We start from the raw sequence: 20811 nt of genomic DNA on the forward strand, positions 1-20811 counted from the left end.
GTGTGCATGTGTGCAAGCGGATGTCAGTGTGTGTGTATGGGGAGGGGTTCCATGTGTGAGAGAGTGTCTGTATGTATGGAGGAGTGTGTGTGTGTGTGTGTGTGTTGGGGTTCTGTATGTGGGTGTATGTGGGGGAGGTTCTGTATGTGTGTGTGAGGAGTTTGTGTGTGTGTGTTGGGGGTTCTGTATGGTTATATGTGTGTGGGGAGGTTATGTATGTGTGTGGGATGGAGTTCTGTAAGTGTGTATGTGGGGGGGGTTGTCTGTGTATGTGTGTGTGTGTGGGGGGGAGGTGGCTGTGTGCGCGTGTGTGTGTGAGGATGTCTGTGTGTGTTGGGGGTTCTGTGTGGGGGTGTGTGTGTGTGTTGATGGGATGTGGGTCTGTGGTTGTGGATTGGGGGGTCAAGGTGGAAGAGAGATGATTGAGAGTGTGGAATGGATGGGATGCTGGTAGTTTTATTTTTATGCACTGGCATTGTTTTATATTAAATTGAAATTGATAGGAAATAAATTCAGGTGGGCTACAGAATGAGCTGCTGCTTGCTGCCATTGGGAGGGGGTTTGTGTGGTACCAGAATCAATGAGGAAGGAATCTTGAGCTGAAAGTCAGATGGAAAATCAGCTGAGCTCAAGGCGTGCTAGTATATCCTAAAGACTGATTATAAAAACATTTTTGTTTCAAATTTACTTCAAGTCTGCTCATTTTTCTATAAAACTGAGTCATTTCTGCTGTTTGTACGAGTGTGCTACACTGCCACCTGTTAGTTATGTGCATTCCTGCACTTTGTTTTGAATCTGTCAAGTAAACACTCCTTTCCAAACCACACAGAGTCATAGAGATGTACAGCATGGAAACAGATCCTTCGGTCCAACTCATCCATGCCGACCAGATATTCCAACCCAATCTAGTCCCACCTGCTAGCACCTGGCCCATATCCCTCCAAACCCTTCCTATTCATATACCCATCCTCTAAGTGAAAAAGTTCCCCCCTCACCCTAAACCTATGTCCTCCAGTTCTGGACTCCTCCACCCCAGGAAAAAGACTTTGTCTAGTTATCTTATTCACGCTCCTCATGATTTTATAAATCTCTATAAGGTCACTCCTCAGCCTCCGACGCTCCAGGGAAAACAGCCCCAGCCTGTTCAGCCCCTCCCTATACCTCAAATCCTCCAACCCTGCCAACATCCATGAAATGCAGCGTGACTTTGCCGTGGACACAATGGACAATTCAGAATATTTTTGCCCTGAAACCCAGAAGAATATTAAAGTCAATCTTCAATCTCTTATGAAATACATTTACCTTGTCATTAGCTTTGTTAACTCTTGTCACATGAAGTGTTGCTGGATTTTTGGATCAGATCCCACTGCCTGTGTTATTTATAAACTGGCCTCCAGTGATACATAGACAGCAATCTCATTGAATTCTTCCATTTCTCAGTCAAGACTGGAAAAAGGTCAAACTCTTCCTCCCTTCAAGTTTTTGCTGTTTCCCTGGGTCTGTTCAAATGAGAGGGAGAGAATCGAAGAAAAATGACTTGGTGTTTCCAGACTTCAGGCAACCACTTGATGAAGGAACAGCGCTCTGAAAGCCAGTGCTTCCAAATAAACCTGTTGGACTATAACCTGATGTTGTGTGACTTTTAACTTTGTCCACCCCAGTCCAACCCCGGCACCTCCACATCACTCTGTTTCTGTGACCACAGATGCTATCAAACCTGCTGAGTTTCTCCAGCACTTTGTGTTTATTTCAGACGTCCAGCATCCATAGTATTTTGGTTTACTGTTCCATGACACTCCTTGCTTGTGCCTTGAAGCTGATGGAGAGGTTTTGGGAAGTCAGGAGGTGAGCTATTTGCATATCAAGACCTGCTTCCGTAGCCAATGCTTTAAATAAGGCTGTCTCTAGTTCCTGGTTTAAACCCCCACCCCCAGGATGGTGCAGTTTGGAGAAGTAGAACATAGAACATGACAGCGCAGTACAGACCCTTTGGCCCTCAATGTTGCGCTGACCTGTGAAACCAATCTGAAGCCCATCTAACCTACACTATTCCATTCTTGTTCATATGCCTATCCAATGACCATTTAAATGCCCTGAAAGTAGGTGAATCTACTACTGTTGCAGGCAATGCATGCCACGCCCCTTCTACTACTAATTAACAATAGCAAAGCTCTTGAATGTCAAGAAGAGATGGTTATTTTCTTTTTTGCTGAAAATGGTCATTCACTGACCCTTCAGTAGCATGATGCAGTTGCTAATCATTTATCAGCAGTTGCTCTTCAAGTTTTCATATGTGTGTGATTGGACTGCTTAATTATCTGAATAATTACAGAGAGCTGAAGAATGTACAGTCATCAGAGAACAGTCCCATGTCAGACAGCACAATGGAGGAAAGCCAATTGATAAAACAGTTGATGATAGGCATAAATCACTACTTCAGGGAACTCCTGTCATAATGTCCTGTGGTTAAAGATGATTTGCCTCCAATTACCACATCCACTTTAGCATTGAGCTGTGTGTGCACCAGATGGGTTTAGCCATCATATGAGCCCTGCTGTTATTCCTACCAGATGGGTCAGATTCTGAAATGAAATCTGGCTTGATTGATCATAATTTGGTTTTACTTTCACCGAAAACATCAATCTTTCACTAAAAATTAAACACACCGAGCTGTCAATTTAGTTTCAACAATAAAGAAGTTTATTACATAACAGAAACAAGAATAAAATAAAATAAAACAAACGAAGGGTCTAAATTGAATGTAGTTTGAAAGATTTCACAACACTGTAAAATAAAGTCCCATCTAATCTCCAACACTATCACTTTACAATTACTTATATAGATCAGTGAAATGTTCCTCCTTGCCCAGTCCCTAGGTTAAATGTAACTCTTCTCCCTTCAATTCCTGTCCTGTGAGCTGTTAAGTCTCCTCCTTGAATCTTCATACCACTGAGATCTTGGACTTTCTTAGCTTTGAATAACCAATGCAGCTTTCTAACCAAACACTCCTGGTCTGGAAGTTTTCACAAATTGAAACCCTTGCACTAAGGTAACTTACTCTCTTAACTGCTCGAAACAAATGCCTTTTCCTGGGATAAACTATTTTCACATCTGATATCAGTCAGGACTCCTTCAAACTGAATTCAGAAGCTTGCATTAATTTAGAAAAGAAAATAAACTTAGTCCTCCTAGCTTCTGCTAAATTAACAGATTAATGCTTTTTCCTTCTCCTGTTGAGAATTCACATTACAAACAACTTCCACTAACACCCCAGTTTGGTTTCTTCTCGTCATTTGGTCTCTGACACATACTGGTTTAAAATCATTGTTCTAAAGAAACCACCTAATTAATTTTTAAAGACCTTCACGCAATAGACCAACACCCACGTGCCACTACAATAAAAGCAAAATACTACAGATGCTTGAAATCTGAATTAAAACTTTTTTAAAAATTGCTGGAGAATCTCAACAGGTCTGGCAGCATCTGAGGGGAGAGAAAGAGTAAATATTTTGAATCTGATATGACCTGTTTAATTCTGAAGAAAAATTTACTTGAAATGTTAACTTTGTTTCTGTCCCCACAGATGCTGCCAGACTTCCTGAGTTCCTCCAGTATTTTCAATTTTTATCCCATATGCCATTAGTTTGAAATCCAACTCTTTAAAGTAGGGTACTAATTGTCATTGCATGACAAACTGTTCCATCATTGCCTGACAATCTTGGTACTGCTGTAGTGCAAGGAATTTCTGAGCTTTTCAGAACAAACAAGCTTGCCCTCACCTTTAAAGGGGAGGAAATGTCTCTTGTTGATTTTTGTTTCATTTTAAATGTTTTTCCAGATCTTTAGTTTTACTGAAAAAAAATTCACCAAAGCTATTCATTTTGCACCCATCACCAATGTAAAGGGAAAACAAATTTGTATTGTCTGAGAGGGGAGTGCTGACAAATGATTTATTGACAAATGATCCCTACAATGGCGATCACACAGATTTTGATTTTTTTTTCTCTGATTTACATTAAACATTTTCATGTTTACGAAAGCAAAGAGCAGCCGTTGGCTTGGAAAAACTGAACCATGCAGTCATTTTGTTAAATGGCTATTCTGATAATAGAGGGTTCTATTCATCGCTAAGCTGTCTATGGCATTATCCTTAGTTAGTATCCATTCATAAATGAATGTTTTATCATTTATAAGATGGCAGTATTGTTTATAGACTTCAAAAAATCTACAGAGACATTTAGTGACAAAATATGCAATTACATGTGATGTCAAAGTAAAAGTGAATGGGAGATGTTAATGTAGCAATTTGTAATGGCAAGTATAACTGTAAAAATGCACCCAAAAATTATGAAAATGGGAAGTTATTTTTATAGACATAAAATTGTGTTCTCTGTGGAGACGTTTAATAATATATGGATAAAGTTTGTGAAAAGATTTGTAGCTCGGGTGCTCGTTGCTGTGGTTCTGTTCGCCGAGCTGGAAGTTTTTGTTGCAAACGTTTCGTCCCCTGTCCAGGTGACATCCTCAGTGCTTGGGAGCCTCCTGTGAAGCGCTTCTGTGGTGTTTCCTCCGGCATTTATAGTGGCCTGTCCCTGCCGCTTCCGGTTGTCAGTTTCAGCTGTCCGCTGTAGTGTCCGGTATATTGGGTCCAGGTCGATGTGTTTGTTGATGGAGTTTGTGGATGAGTGCCATGCTTCTAGGAATTCCCTGGCTGTTCTTTGTTTGGCTTGCCCTATAATGGTAGTGTTGTCCCAGTCGAATTCATGTTGCTTGTCATCTGCGTGTGTGGCTACTAGGGATAGCTGGTATATACCGGCCACTGCAGCGGACAGCTGAAACTGACAACCGGAAGCGGCAGGGACAGGCCACTATAAATGCCGGAGGAAACACCACAGAAGCGCTTCACAGGGGGCTCCCAAGCACTGAGGATGTCACCTAGACAGGGGACGAAAACTTCCAGCAACAAAAACTTCCAGCTCGGCGAACAGAACCACAGCAATGTATGGATAAATATATATTTCAATAATATATCATTGTTATCATATAGTTACTTCTCACTTAAAGTTGAGGTTGTGTTGCTAAAATTGTGACTTCGAAGTGTAACAACTTTAAGTGAAGCATGGTTTCCCATAGAAACCAATGTTAAAGCCAAGTTAGGTTCCTGCGAACATTTCTTGCTCGGGGTGGAGGGAAGTGCACAGGTTAAATTACTGCACCATATGTGTGCAGTACCTATACTTCTAGTTGTAATAACTTGCAAAATAAAATAGAAAAAAATTATAAAAGAAAGAAAAAACATTACGCAGTTAGGTATTGTAGGATCTTTCTCACATTCAATCATCATGAAGTTGAAATAGTGTACATTCCTAAATGCCTACAAGCATATATAAAGTAACATCCAAATGTGAATGCATAGAATTAGAAAATAAATGAAACTATTATAAATAAATGTGAAAATAGCATCATATAATTTTACCTTTATCTGATCATGCTCCATCTGATGGCGGAGATTGGTTAGTGCGGGAAAAACTGCCTGCACCAACTAACATCAGCCACTCAGTGGAGACCAGGGTTTCAGTTCAAGTTAAGCATGGCAACCATCAAGGAAGCTGACATCAGATACTTTAGAGGTAAGAACAGTGGATAGTAACAGGGATGGGGTGGCAAAGGTGTTAGGGGTTTGGTGGAGCGACTGAGGACTGGGACAGGAACCAGAGAAATGGCAATGGAGGGTGCTGAGTGCTGGAGGAAATGGTTTCGTTGTGTGATGTCTCACAGCAGATGTGCGACATACCTTTAAGAGAAATGGTCATGACATCACCACCATTATCATGCCTGTGACTGAATGATATAAAGCCCTCGGTCTCCATCTCACTGAACTCTATCCTCTTGCAGTATGACATGCTGAGGAAGTGTACTGATAGGTTAACTTGAGCCAAGACAGGCACATGTCTGTGATTGTAATGTACATATGTAGATTTCCAGTACTGTTATAAAGGTTTTTTTGTATTCTTCACTACTGTGAGCGGCACGGTGGCACAGTGGTTAGCACTGTTGCCTCACAGCGCCAGAGACCCGGGTTCAATTCCCGCCTCAGGCGACTGACTGTGTGGAGTTTGCACGTTCTCCCCGTGTCTGCGTGGGTTTCCTCCGGGTGCTCCGGTTTCCTCCCACAGTCCAAAAAATGTGCAGGTTAGGCAAATTGGCCATGCTAAATTGCCTGTAGTGTTAGGTGTTGGGGTAATGGGTCTGAGTGGGTTACGCTTCGGCGGGTCGGTGTGGACTTGTTGGGCCGAAGGGCCTGTTTCCACACTGTAAGTAATCTAATCTACCATGTGACCCACATTCTTATGTTACGGGAGCTAACAATGGAATCAATAGTGGCAGATCGTAAATATACCACACCACAACACAGCATGGTAACATATCACTTCAGACTTGAGCTAAGGCAAGAAATACATAGTAAACAATGTTAAGCTGAAACTCTCACATTAAACAAATATATAGTTACTATTTTATTAATGATATTAGAATAGGTTAGATTAACTACAGTGTGGAAACAGGCCATCTGGCCTTACAAGTCCACACTGACCCTCCGAAGAGTAACCCACCCAGGACCATTCACCTACATTTACCCCTGAGTAATGCACCTAACATTATGGGAAATTTAGCATGGCCAATTCACCTGACCTGCACATCTTTGGATTGTGGGAGCAAACCGGAGACCCAGAGGAAGGCCACATAGACACAGGGAGAATGTACGAACTCCACACAGATTCGCCCGAGGCTGGAATCGAGCCCGGGTCCCTGGTGCTTGAGGCAGCAGTGTTAACCACTGAGCCACTGTGCTGCCTAAAAGTGCAACAGTTTGATGGCCAGGAATTGAACCCAACTCAACTGCTGGGAAGGTAGCTCTATACCACTATCGCTCTGCAAGTGAAGTGAATCAATATTGACTCAGCTGGTCTTAAATGAAGGTTTTGTGTACCTGCCTGTACTTTCCATTGAAACGCTTGTTCAGATCTCCTATTGTAGCTTGGGTGAAGGATTGTGAGGAAAACTGGAGGAATTGGCCTTAGTTCTCTGACGTTTCCATTGATTTTCCACATGAAGTGACGATGGGAGGTCTGACATTGCCCAACAATTTGGAAATATTAAAAAAAACTTATTTAACATTTTAAAAATGCCAAAAAGTAACAGCACCCCTTTCATAAGTTGCTAGGCTATGAACATGGACATGGTTGATGGGCAGGAAAGCATCTGATGCTCCATTAAACCTAAAGCACCCTGTGATAGCTACAGCATCTGGTCTAGGAGAAAGTGAGGACTGCAGATGCTGGAACTCAGAATCAAAAAGTGTGGCGCTGGAAAGCACAGCAGGTCAGGTAGCATCTGAGATCAGGAGAGTTGATGTTTCAGGCATAAGCCCTTCATCAGGAATGTACCCTTCATTCCTGATGAAGGGCTTATGCCTGAAATGTCGACTCCTGCTCCTCGGATGCTGCCTGACCTGCTGTGCTTTTCCAGTGTCACATTTTCTGACAGGTTCAGGACTGCCTTCTTTCAATCCGAGTCAGTTTAACAGCTATCTCTTCTCGGAATCTAATGTCAGCTTTCTTTTGGAAGTTTTAGGGGCATCAAGTCCAAAACTGTACTTTTATTAATTTGGATGAAGTTTGGGAATGGGGGATTTGAGTTTCATGAGAGTGCCATGTCCACTCATTTGGTCCTTGCCTACATGCAGATCTATTGTGTGCGATATCCATCAGCATGTGTGTTTGGGGCAGCAGGTCTAGGTGTTATTCGATTAAATTGAGCAACTATCTATTTCTGACTGAAGAATGTACCCGCAGCAGGTGGTATTTTTTACTGGAACTACAAAATGAGAGAAAGACTGGATTCGTTTCAAAAGGTCAAAGTGCCTGAAAATAATTCTATTCAGAGTGGAGGTGGTGAGCTATTGGAAAGATGGATGGCTTTACGAACAAAAGGTCAGGATGGAATATAGCAAAGGAATAATGTTCAATCCAATCACAGCTGCACGCTGATCCTGGGAAGTGCGCCAAGTCACAGAAAGCTCTCTGAATGCTTTTGGAAGAAAAATCATGTATGCTATAAGATAGCCAGTCTTTCATTGTTTATTTTCTACTAGAAAGATGGGCCAAATAAATTGTGAATGATGATGAATTGCTGAAATCCAAAATAATCAGCCACAAGTAAATACAAATTAGGATCCTTCGCAGGCAAAAAAAAATCCTAGAAATTATCTGAAGGAAGCTGATGTCAAAAAGAATTAAACATAACTCAGCAGTTTCGAACAGTTGCGTTTAAGTCATCCTGACTGGGAAATATAATGCTGTTCCTTCACTATTACTTAGTCCAAATTCCTGACAAAAACAGCAATTGCTGGAAAAGCTCAGCTGACGAACAGTTCTGAGGGATGGTCACTTAATCCGAAATGTTAACTCTGATTTCTTTCCACAGTTCCTTCAGACTTGCTGAGCTTATCCAGCAATTTTTATTTGGACCAAATACCTACTCACTCAAAACAAAGAACTGCGGACGTTGGAAATTCAAGACCAAAATAGAGATTGTTGGAAAAACTCAGCAGGCCTGGCAGTATATGTGAAGAGAAAGCAGAGTTAAGGTTTTGGGTCCAGTGACTTCTTCAGAACAGAAGAGTCTGAATAATTCTGTGAGAGAAAGGTTTGCACTGATTTGGCACCTTTCATGACCTCAGGACGTCCCATCAGACCGTCAGGAACAGGAACAGGAGTAGGAAGACTGCAGCTCCAACAACAGTCAAGAAGCTTTCCACTGACCAGGACCCATTTCATAAGGAGCCTACTCCACCATTCAATATGATCATGACCGAAGCAATAGTCCTCATTCACCTTCCTGCACTTTTCCTCTACTGATGAAGAAATGTAGCTTTCTCAGCCTTAAATAAAAACAAACACTCTGTCCCCACAGCTCTCTGTAGCAAGGATTCTCCAAAGACTCCCAACCCTCTGAGAGAAGAAATTCCTTCTCACCTTAGTCTTAAATTGGCACACCTTAATTTTGAGACGATGCCTTTGGTTTCAGACTCTCCAGTGAGGGGAAACCTCTTCTCAACATTTACCCTGTCAAACCTCTTAAGAATCCACTCTTTTAAATCCCAGTGAGTCCCAACCTGTTTAGCCTTTGCTCATAAGACAATCCCTGCATATTGAGGATCATCCTAGTGAACCTTTGCTGAACTGCCTCCAATGAAATATTTCCTTAAATAAGAGGACCACAATTGCTCATGGTACTCCAGATATGGTCTCATCAGAAATGTTTTGCAATTGCACTCAGATTTCTTCTTCCAAAGTGCATTACTATCAATAAGGTACTTTAACCATCATCCAAGTTAGACCTGCCTCACACAGAGACGGTGGCCATCTCACAGCAAGAAGTGGCACCATAATATCCAGTTTAAACTCAGTGTTAGGCCAGGGAGCCTGCTCATAGAGAGAAAACATATCGTAACTACAGAGAGGAGTCTCTGCTGCCACCTCTGCCTGATGTCCTCATGTGAGAAAGCGTGGAAGACTAAGATAAGGCTCACAAGCCATCTACTACCAACCTCCAACCAACACCAGCATCTCATTTCCATCCAACCATCTGCAAGAGAGAATCAGTATCAACACAAAGGTTTACAGACGATGACTTTTGAAATGCAGTCTCTTGTAAATGTAGCTGTCATATCTGGCACATAAGATAATGTGATTGTTGGAGGTCAGTCATCTCAGCTCCAAACCACCTCTGCAGGAGCTCCTTAGTGTAATGTCCCAGGTCCAACCATCTTCAACTGCTTCACCAATGATCTTCCCTCCATCATAAGGTCAGAAGTGGGGATGCTCACTGATGATTGCACAATATTCTGACCCATTTGTGGCTCCTGCAGTAGTCCATGAGCAGCACAATGGTTAGCACTGCTGTCTCACAGTGCCAGGAACCCAGATTTAATTCCAGCTTCTAGTGACTGACTGTGCAGAGTTTGCACGTTCTCCCCATGTGGGTTTCCTCCACGTGCTCTGGTTTCCTCCCACAGTCCAAAGATGTGCAAGTTGGGTGGATTGGCTATGCTAAATTGCCCTGTAGTGCTCAGGGATGTGCAGGCTAGGAAGATTATCCATGGGAAATATGGAGTAACAGGGATAGGGTAAGTCTGAGTCCGATGCATCTCCCAAGGGTTGGTGCAGCCTTTTCAAGCCAAATCACACTGTAGGGATTCTATAATTCTATGCAATTCAAATGCAATAACAACTGAACAATATCCAGGCTTGGTCTGACAAGTGTCAGGAAACATTTGTACCCCCTCCAACAAGTCAGACACAACACAACCACCTCTTAACGTTCAATGAAAACTCCACGATCAGCATCCTGGTGATAGAAACGAAACTGAACTTGCCATGTAAGTACTGTGGCTACAAAAGCAAGTCAGATGCTAGGACTCCTGCAGCGAGTAACACTTCCGAACTCTCCAAAGTCTGTCCACCATCTACAAGACACAAGTCAGGAGTGTGATGGAATACTCCTTCCTCAAGAAACTTGACACTTGACCAGGACAAAGCAGCTCACTTGATTGGCAACATATCGACAAATATCCACTCCCTCCACCACCTACCCTGTATCAGCAGTGTGTACTATCAATAAGATGCATTGTAGAAATTCACAAATGCTTTTCAGACTGCACTTTCCAAACCCATGATCATTTCCATCCAGAAGAACAAGGGCAGCAAATACATGGGGAACCACCACTTGCAAGTTCCCCTCCAAGCCACTCACCATCCTGACTTGGAAACAGATCACTGTTCCTCCAGTGTCACTGGGTCAAAATCCTAAAACTCCTCCTCACTGATGGCATTGTGGGTCTAACTACAGTTCACAGATTGCAGTACTTTGAAAAGGCAGCTCACCATCATCTACACAAGGACAATAAGGGATGTGCAAAAGTCCTGGCCCAGCCAGTGGTGCCTATTTTCCGTGGATGAATTTTAAAATATTGATTGATGTGCAGTGAAGTGACAAACATCAGAAAATCTGTTTCTGTGATATTGCTTGAGGGATACATGTTGGTCAGAAGACCAGGGATAATTTCCCTGTTTTTCTTTTGAAATTGTACAGATCTTGTTCTGTAAGTCAACCACTGAAAGCTAAAATCTCTCCATAAACATGATCGACTTATATACCAATAATTAAACTTAACTGGGGTTCAGATGTAAGTGGTCGCCATTTTGAAATATCATCAGTATCGAATGCAAAGAGTAGGTGTGTCCTAAACGCTGCTTTATCTTCACAACATGGCCTATGGTGTCTGCTTGGTTTCCTGCATCCAGTTCTAAACATCTGGTCAGTAAAACAAGCATTTGTGATGTGAACAGGCTGATTGCTAAAGGAAGTATGCCATTGTCATGGAGCTGAACATTTATCTTGACTAAATGCAAAAGCCTGATCCTTTAGTTCGAAAAATTAAGACATCTTGTTTACCAGAATGACTTATACATCATGATTTGTCTGTTTACAACCACTCAGAGAACAGGAATGGCTTTGGCTTAATACGTCATTTGATAGGCAGCACCTTCAGGTGTCTAATGTTGTCTTTGCACCACACTAGATTGTTGTGTCCCATTCTGAAAGTGGCACTTGGACCTCCTTTGTCCTGTGTTTTATGTGAGTACCTAAGAGTTTGGGTTCAAGACAGACTGGTGGAGGGAAGGGCAAATTCAAGAACTGTCTTTATTTATTGGGTTCTTTAGAACTCAGTTTATTACAGATTAAAAATGAATTCAGTAATACATTATTAAAAGGTCATTATCTATGTGTGCTTCACCCTTTGCTTCCAATTAACTATTCCCATCACTGTGCTATTTATACACAGTGGAGCTAGCTCTCTGACATCATCATACATTTGCTACGGGGGCTTAAAATCCTTCCACATAGAGCCCATGACCTTCTGACTCAAACACAATGGCACCACCAAGTGAACCACAGGTGCAGGAGCACTGAGACTGTACAGACTGCAGTGTTTCACCTTCTCAAGGGCAAGGTAAATGTTGACTTGCTTAAGACCGTACAAGGAATGACTGAATTTTCTTTAAAAAATCTTGAAATACCAGAATATCTTCAGCCACTGGTTGCCTGCGGTGCGTGTGCATGTTGGTGAGGATAAATTGGTGTCTCAAGTTGTTGGCTGAATTCCTGGGAGTCAGCTTTTTTTCATTTGCTCTTGGGATGGGGCATATTGCTGGTGAGGCCAGGCTTTATTATCCATCCCTAATTGCCTTGGGTGGTCATGAGCCATTTCCCAGAATTTGGACCCAGCAACATTGAAGGAACAGTGATAAGATTCCAAGTCAGGATGGTGTGTGGCCTGGAGGGTAACTCCCTGGGGATGGTGCTTCCACGTATCCACTGCCCGCACCATTCTAAAGGTCACAGGTTTAGAAGGTGCTGTTGAAGGATCCTGGGTGAGTTCCTTCAGTATATCTTGTAGGTGGTGTGTACTGCTACTGGATATCATTGGTGAAAGGAATGATGGTGATGGATAGAATGCCAATCATTTGAGCAGCTTTCTCCTGAATCTATCTGTCTTTGCCTTATAAAAAGGACTCTAATTCCATTGCCTTTTCAGGAAGAGAGTTCCAAAACTTGCACACTTAATGGTAAGGTCCAAGTGAGTGTTGCTCAACAAAGAGACCTTGGAGTGTAGGTTCATAGCTCCTTGAAAGTGGAGTCGCAGGTTGATAGGATAGTGAAGAAGGTGTTTGGTATGCTTTCTTTTATCGGTCAGAATATTGAGTACAGGAGTTGGGAGGTCATGTTGTGGCTGTATAGGACATTGGTTAGGCCACTGTTGGAATATCGCATGCAATTCTGGTCTCCTTTCTTTCGGAAAGATGTTGTGAAACTTGAAAGGGTTCAGAAAAGATTTACAAGGATGTTGCCAAGGTTGGAGGATTTCAGCTATAGGGAGAGGCTGAACAGCCTGGGGCTGTTTTCCCTGGAGCGTTGGAGGCTGAGAGGTGAGAGGTTTATAAAATTATGAGGGGCATGGATCGGGAAAATAGACAGTCTTTTTCCTGGGGTGGGGGAGTCCAGAACTAAAGGGCAGAAGTTTAGGGTGAGAGGGAAAGTTATAAAAGAGATCTAAGGGGCAACTTTTTCAGGTAGAGGGTGGTATGTGTATGGAATGAGCTGCCAAATGAAGTGGTGGAGTCTGGTACAATTGCAACATTTAAGAGGCATTTGGATGGGTATATGAATAGGAAGGGTTTGGAGGGATATGGGCCAGGTACTGGCAGATGGGATTAGATTGGGTTGGGGTAACTGGTCGGCATGGATGGGTTGGACCGAAAGATCTGTTCCCATGCTGTACATCTATGACTCTATGACTCATGACCCTCTGAGAGAAGAGAATTCACCTCATCTCTGTTTTCAGTAGGTGACTTCTGACTTTGAAATAGTGACTTTTACTTCCAGATTCTCCTGTAAGAGGGAACAACCTCTGTATATCTAACTCTCAGGATATTATATGTTCCAACCAATATGTCTCTCTTACTCTGCTAAGCTCCAGCAGATTGAGGCCTAAGCGATACAACCTCTGCTCATCGGACAGCCTGCCCTTTCTAGATTTTAGTCAGGCAAACCGTGGCTGAACTACATTCAACATACTGATGGATGGAATTGAAAACTCCTTTTTATCACAACCCTGTTACTTGTCTGTAAACTTTAAATAGTTTTGAATAGTAATTTCTAGGATGATTTTAGTCGTCATGGCAGTTGCTGTGCAGTGAAATTATTATTTCATCAGTTGTGTTGAATTTGCCTTTCTGTTATCAGCCAGGTGAAGGTTATTTTTTTGCAGTTTGACCAGTTGGCCTGTGTTCAACCTTTGCTAATAGCAAGCAGTCATCCCCAGGCAATGAACATCGGAAGGCCGCTGTGCAGTTTGCACAATCCAACAGGCTTGGTTGATGGATTAAATTGTTTGCCGACCCTCCCATGAACTTCATTCCATGCTGCCTGAGTTTGTTTAATTGCAAACATGAAAACAGATTACTATTAATGATGAAAAGAAAACCTTCAACTGTCCCTCAATTGAGGTGAAAGTGAGGACTGCAGATGCTGGAGATTAGAGTTGAGAGTGTGGTGCTGGAAAGCACTGAGGAGCAGGAAAATCGATGGGTGGGTGAGGCTAGGGCAAGGTAGCTAAGAGTGCAATAGGTAGATGGAGGTGGGGGCAATGGTGACAGGTTGGAGGTGAGGATGGAGCGGATAGGTGGGATGGAAGATGGACAGGTCATGAGGGCGGTACCGAGTAGGAAGGTAGAACTGGGATAAGGTGGGAAGAGGGGAAATGAGGAAATTGGTGAAATCCACATTGATGCCATGGGCTTGGAGGGTCCCTAGGCAGAAGATGAGGCATTCTTCCTCCAGGTGTCGGGTGGTTAGGGAGTGGCAATGGAGGAGGCCCAGGACCTGCATGTCCTTGGTGGAGTGTGAGGGGGAGTTGAAGTGTTCGACCACATGCTGTGGGGGTTGGTTGGTGCAAATGTCCCAGAGATGTTCTCTGAAGTGCTCTGCAAGTAGGTGTCCTGCCTCCTCAATGTCAAGGAGACCCCATCGGGAACAATGGATACAGTAAATGACATGTGTAAAAGTGCAGGTGAATGGATGTGGAAGGCTCCTTTGGGGCCTTGGGTGGATGTGAAGGAAGAGGTGTGGGTGCAGATTTTGCAATTCCTACGGATAGAGGGGAAGGTGCCTGGAGGGAAGGGTGAGTTGTTTTGGGGGGGGGGGGTGTGGACTTGACGAGGGAGTCACAGAAGGAATGGTCTTTACGGAAAGCAGACAGGGGTTGGGAAGAAAATTTATCCCTTGTGATAGGATCCATTGGTGGGTGGCGGAAATGGTGAAGGATGATGTGATGTATATGGAGGTTGGTGGGATGGAAGGTGAGAACCGGGGGGATGCTGGAGGGTTGAGGGGGGTGGGTTCTGTCTTTGTTGTGGTTGGAGGGGTGGGGTTCGAGGGCGAAGGTACAGGAAGTGGATGAGATGTGCTGGAGAGCAACATTAACCACATAGGAGGGGAAATTGCAGTCTTTAAAGAAGGAGGCCATCTGGTGTGTTCTGTGGTGGAACTGGTCCTCCTGGGAGCAGTCTTTCCTCCTGTCTCTCAATTGATATCAGTGAAGAATGCACCTTTACGTTGTATCACGTATGTAATTAAGGCATGGATGAAATATTTTAAATACCGTTGACAGAAAAACTAAGAAGCCTTTGTATAATTCAATGTTATACACTACTGTGTCAGCTGACATTCCTAATTTCACCAGAGAATGAAAAATAACATTATAGTGACCCTCTGTATTTTTTAGGGATTGAGGAGGTAAAAAATTCAGTTGATTTTCTCAGTCCTGATCGGGATCCCGCTCAGGTCTATGAAAATAAGGTGAGAACAGAATTAAGCTCTGCTGTGATGCCTTTGCAGTGACTAGTCCATCCTCACTTACAATAAAGTTTACACAGGAATAATGCTATCACATATAGATTCTGCAGGGAGTGCCCTGTATTAGTAGACTTGTATGCTAGCAAGGGGCTGATGTGCTGGAATGTGCTCTTGGCACTGAAAATGACATTTGAACTTGCCCAAAGGCTTGACATAGACTGGTAGAACCTGGTGAAAATTGGTGAAGCAAAATTCCTGAGCTCAAAATTCCTTTCTCTAAATTGGGAAAGCAACTGTGTATCTTCACAGCCAACTGGATTGAAGAATTGCTGAAGTGAAGTGCATATCAGAACCAGTGAATGTAAAGTAAAATACTGAATGCAATCTCCAATCTGGCAGAGAAAATGAACGATGGATAGGGAAAGAAATCATTGATTACCAAGGATGGTAAAAAAGATGAATCAAGATTTTCAAAAATTACATGTTAAATTTTTAAAAATCTCCAACAATAATAACAATTTGTCAGAATGACGCTTTATGCATTTACATTTTCTAAGAATGCTTCTTTCTCAGTAAGGAAGAGTTTGCATAGTGTTTAGAAATGTAGTCATACAGGTATTGACAAATGGTTACTCTTTCTGATGGGCTTTGTAGATCTTTAGTGAGTGAGTTATGTGCAACTCATGCTTTTCAAATATAAGTCTCCATGCAGCTTCTACTGGGGGAGGATATCTAGGACAGCAACTTCTGTATTTCCACAGTTTTGTGAAAGATGGTGGCACACCAGTAAAGCACTGGGTTAGTAATCCAGAGGCTAAGGCTAATGCTTTGAGGAAATGGGTTCAATTCTCATCATGACAGATTGTGGAATTTAAATTTCAATTAGTAAATCCATAGCTGAAAAATAACTCCAGTATTGATAGCAATGAACACTATCCTGAATTAATGTAAAAGGATAAGGTAAAGTTGCCATAGTCTTTAGCTGATCATAGAGCTGGTTTCTTATTAGAGAAAGACAACTGGTGGTAGTTTAACTTTAAGCAAGGGTGGAGGGTGAGAAGGAGAGTCTTCATGGTAACCTCAGAATTGAACCCACACAGTTGGCATCATTCTGTAATGCAAACCAGCTGTCCAGCCAACTGAGCTAACCACTTGAAGCTGTCAATCAAACTGTGAACGTCTAGATCTACCACAGTGAAAATGACAGTGCTGCAGGACTGATTCCACAAGCTAACTATGTCATGTTAACCTTGTGCATTATATCAACAAACAGCGAGTGAAATGGCAAGGATTTTTTTCAACTTCATTTTTCTTTTTAAATAAAAACTTAAGAGATTTTGATCTTAGGAACTCTGACAGTTCTTTTGAGTTCAAACATGTTTTACCTACATTTCATGTTTGCTTTTAACAATCACAAAGAGGTGCTTAACCTCTCCCCAGATGAGTATCTGGACCACTCTAAATGGGAGTTTTAGCTATTTTGCTCATGTGCCTAAAGTCCACGAGTTATAGACATGCATCTCAATAAAGTGGCATCTATTTGAAGGCTTTTGCTCCGGAGCACTTTTACATTTGAAAACTACGATTTTTCCCTGTTTCACCTCCTATTGGTAAAATAGTGGATGCTGGGCTCTGGGGTGAAATTTCTGAGACTGGGGTTCTGCTGTCATTTTGGTTAAGGCACTTTTATCATTGTGGACATTTGAGCTGATAGTATAATGTGGAAAGAGTGCATAAAGATTGGCTGAATGGAGGCAGTAATATGGTTTAAAAAACATGCTGCTTGTAGAAAGCATGGTGAAAGTGCTGTCAATATGAATTTATTATTTTCCTTAGTACTGTCGAGAACAGATTCAGTCTGTCAAGATTCCTATTATTTGAGACAGTGGGATAGATGCGCCTTGTTTCAATTTTCTATGATGTATGACATAGAATAGGCACCATCTGACCAGCTATCAGCATTTGAGGGATATGGTAGGGACAGAATTAAACATCATTCATTCACAGTACAGTCGTACATTTAATCAGAGACAAAATTTGACTGGGTTGGCTTGTTCTCAATATTTATATCTGAATGTTAATTCTGACATCCTAAGGGAAGTAATGAACATTTGTTTGGGGGTTTTGTTGCAAAGGAAAATGGGAATATGGCTTATGGTTGTTGACTATTCATGATTGAGGAGATTAATTAAAGCTTTTGCTTGTATGTAAAAAAAAAGATGTAGAGGTGAAACAGGATGAGTCTGCACCATTCATTTTACAGAGCATCAGAATTATAACATAGGACTTTGTTTAGATGGCTTACAGCCTTTTGAATCTCATGATTGCTTCCCTTATCACAGCAATGATTTTAAATCCCTTTATGTTTCTTCTAAAATGCACTTGAACATTCAGAGGTGAAAGATTTGCTTTACATACAGGGATGATTTTATCAGGTTCAATTTTCAACTCCGTGGATGAAAACACTCTCTCTTCCACTGGATTCTCCAACAACAGTTAGCTGCACTGTGGAGAGAAAAGGATGCAGGCTAAGGGAATCACCTGGCAGTCAAACACACTGCAGACTTCACTGCAATGCAGGCCAGATGCGTAATTTCACTCCATAGAGTACAAGCTTACACATAGGGGAGAACTGAAGAGCGAGCTGTGCTGATTATTAATTTCTGTAAGGAGACCATTAAGCTCTGAAAGAGCACAGCACTGCATTGTGCTCTGAGGAGATTTTCTCAGCCAACTTCTACTCCAAATCGTGCTTCAGTGAACAGCATTTGAAGAGTCAGTAAAGTTTCCGTTGGCTGTTTGATCAGACATGCATTCAGAGCCAAGACTAATTTTATCCCAAGTTATAGAATCACAGAATTATAATGATGTAGAAGGAGGTTATTCAGCCCATCCTGTTTGCACCAGCTCTCCCAATAAGCATTAGATATATAGAAAATAGGAGCAGGAGTAGGCCATTTGGCCCTTCAAGCCTACTGTACCATTCAGTAAGATCATGGCCAATCATCCAACTCAGTATTCTGCTTTTCCCCCATATCCATTGATCCCTTCAGTCCCTAGTGCTATATCCAATTCCTGCTTAAAATAACATCATGTCAATCTCCTGTAATTTCCCAAAAAAACCTGTACATTAGATTTATTCAAATAATTACCGAATGCCCTCTTGAGTGCTTTCACCACACTCCCAGGCAGTGCATTCCAGACAGTAACTTCTTGCTGTGTGAAAAATGTTTTTCACTCATCGTATTTGAATCTTTTGCGAATTACTTCAAATCTGTCTCCTTTTTGTTCTCAATCCTTTTACATGTTGGACTAATTTCCTCCTGCCTACTCTTTCCAGAGCCCTCACAATTTTGAAAATTCTTATTATATCTCTTCTTGACCGTCTCTCCTCGAAGGAAAACAGTGTTAACATCTCCAATCTATCTTCATAACTGAAATTTCACACCATTCTCATTCTCTTCTGCACTCCCTTCAAAGTGTTGACATCCTTCTTGAAGCGTACCTCTCAAAACTGCAGTTACTTTCAGCTGAAGTCTAACTGATGTTAAACAGTTTCAGCAGAACCTCGTTGCTTTTGTACTATATGCCTGTCTTAATAAAGCTTAAGCTACTGTATAAAAGCAAAGAATGACAGATGCAAAATTTCAAAATATAAACAGTATGTGCTGAAGAAACTCAGCAGACAGTAGCCCATGTCATCACACAGGCTCCTACTATGTACAAACAATTGTCAGCAGCTAATATTCTCCATTAGCAGTTATTCATTCTCTTAGGCTGGTCTTTATCCACTTTTTTGTCTGTCCAACTGTTTTTCTCACTCTTTGGGTTCTATCTCCACCTATCATTTATTGATTTCTCTCCACAGATGCTGCCAAACCTACAGAGATTTTCTAGCAATTTCTGTTTATGTTTCAAATTTCCAACATCCGCAGTTCTTTCGGTTTTTGTTTTCAGCAGAAAATAGGTCAATTCTGCTGTTAATAAAATCATACAAACAAGGCACTGCCGGGGAGGGGGAGAGGCCTAGGTGAGAATAATTATTAAATGGATGACAGAGTTCATGATCTGATGACATCCCCGTGTCTTATTAGCACGAGTTTACTCTCGGCAGAGTTGACTTATTTTCTGCTGTTTATAACATTTATTCCTCTGTGTCTCTTCCTTATGACCATCAACACTACCTTTGCCCTTTGATTGAAGGCACCTTTACCATTTCTTCCACTTCCTCTTCCCCTTTTTCTAATGCTTAAAACCCACAATTTTTCCAACCTCTTCCAATTCTAAAGAAGTCATATTTGACTGGATTGTTAACTCTGTTTCACTCTGTGAGACCTGCTGAGTTTCTCCGGCACTTCCTGTTTCTAGGATACTGTATGCTTTATTAACTACTCTCTTTACCTGTTACGCCACTTCGAATGACAAATGCACTTAGACACCCAATTGTCTCTTTGCTCCTGCACACCCTGTAGAGGAAGACTCTTTATTTCATACTGTCCCTGAATATTCTTTCTACCAACATGTATCACCTCACACTTCTTATCGATTTGAATTCATCTGCCGAATTTCTGACCACTTCACCAAATCGTTTGCAAGTTGTACACTGTCCTCCTCACAGTTTGGAATGCTTCTGAGAATTCCCTACACCAAGATCCAGATTATTAATATGCGTGTAGATAGAAAAGAGAAAGATCCCGATAACAAGTCCTGGGGAATTCCATCATGAATCATTCTCCAGCCTGAAAATTATCCAGTAACCACCTCTCTGTTTCCTATCACTCAGCCAGTTTTGTTGCTGTTCCCTTTATTCTATGAACACTAACTCTGCTCAATAAGCTGTGGCACTGGAGTAGATGCCTCTTGCAAGTCCATGTCCGTGATGTTCCATGTCAACAACGTTGCCCTGATCAATCGTCCCTACTACCTCATCAAAAAACTCCATTAAGTTAGTTATCCATGATTTTCTCATGTTGCCTTTCCTTAATTAAGACCATATTTGCCCACATGCTCATTAATTTGTTCCAAATTATTGTTTTTCCACCACTCAAGTTACGCTGACAGGTCTTTTAATTACTGGGCTTAACCTTACACACTTTTGCTTTGAACAGGGGCATAATTCTGCAATCCTGTGGCACCACCATCAATCCAAACATTCTGAAAAATGATAGCCAGTGCCTCCATGATGCTTTTGTCAACATCAACATGCAAGTCATCTCCTTTAGCAGAGACATGGGATAAGGTGGACAATATGGCTGTGTACACTGAGTGTGCTAGCTCTAGTGCCCTCACAGTAAACCAGATGTGGCCAGCTGCTAACTCATATCTCAGTCT

General features: G+C 42.0%; 1 protein-coding gene across 2 annotated transcripts in view; it reads left to right on the forward strand.

Moving 5' to 3' along the window:
* The window catches only part of rab31 (RAB31, member RAS oncogene family), an 81205-nt gene that overhangs the window by 54141 nt on the left and 6253 nt on the right, over nt 1–20811 (forward strand). The gene's annotated exons all lie outside the window — the stretch shown is intronic.

Source organism: Chiloscyllium plagiosum, unplaced genomic scaffold (genome assembly GCF_037043375.1).
Source record: "Chiloscyllium plagiosum isolate Xiang-an unplaced genomic scaffold, Cpla_swu_hap1 HiC_scaffold_4, whole genome shotgun sequence".
In the NCBI taxonomy this organism is placed as follows: domain Eukaryota; kingdom Metazoa; phylum Chordata; class Chondrichthyes; order Orectolobiformes; family Hemiscylliidae; genus Chiloscyllium; species Chiloscyllium plagiosum.